Genomic DNA, 988 nt, shown 5'->3' with positions numbered 1-988 from the left:
GCCATGTTCTCTCACCTCTTTCTGGTCCTAATATTGATTTTTCTTATCATACTTGCAAAAGGTTTTCTTTTATTATTTCTTTAAAATAGTATTATTATATGTAAACCAGCTTTACAATAAACTATAAAATAAGTAAATAAATAAAAACCATCCCTAGTACAGAGAGCCTAATAAGGTAAAAAAAGCTAGTATTAATAAACTTTTTTCAAATTACCTGGGTTGAGTGGGTCAGCAACCTCCTGCCAAATATATAATAATTATATAAATGTATTCTATTGTTAATTTTTTTTGGAAAACATTCAGTATGGGAGTTTTTGTCTTGTAATAGGTGAATTTAACTCATTTATATGTATCATGATTGAAGAAATATTTAGACTCTTTTCTGGCATCTTATTTTGTGTTATTTATTATGCTTTATATGTTTCTCTTTTTCTTAACTCTCTTTTCCTGCCCATAGCAGAAAATTGTCTGCTATTCAATTTTTTGGGGGCTACTCAACATCTTCATAAGTTTCTAAGTTTGAGCTTAGGAATTTCTTATCGTTTGAGCTTATGTCTCCCAAAGTCAGTAACTAGAAACTCACATCTAGCCTCCCTAGCATCTAGGGTACAAGCATGCCATCAGTGAGACTCCATAAGATTTTATTCAAGGGAGAGAGAACTAGAAGTAGGTATTATGCAGAATCCATTCTGGGCTCAGTAGTGGTAGACCTCTAGCTTCCCAGGGCTGCAGAGGTAGTAGCATGAACTATGGAGGACAACTTGCCTGTGACTAGTAGAGGTGTTAAGAGGAATAGCGGGAATTCTTCTGTAGTGTCCTGCCCTGTAATCTGAGCACCATTTCTGCCATATAGCTCCTGCCAGGAGTCTCTGGCCCACCTGCAGTTTCTTTAGTTTATTCAATGTCATTTAATAGGTTTCTTTTCTATTTCAAGTAGCCAAGAGAGGTACTGTTGTTCCTGCTCAATGAGTTTTACTCCCAGCCTGCT

The sequence above is a fragment of the Crocuta crocuta genome, unplaced genomic scaffold, assembly GCF_008692635.1.
Source record: "Crocuta crocuta isolate KB4526 unplaced genomic scaffold, BGI_CrCroc_1.0 scaffold93, whole genome shotgun sequence".
Classification (NCBI taxonomy): Eukaryota; Metazoa; Chordata; class Mammalia; order Carnivora; family Hyaenidae; genus Crocuta; species Crocuta crocuta.
This window is presented reverse-complemented; position numbering follows the sequence as displayed.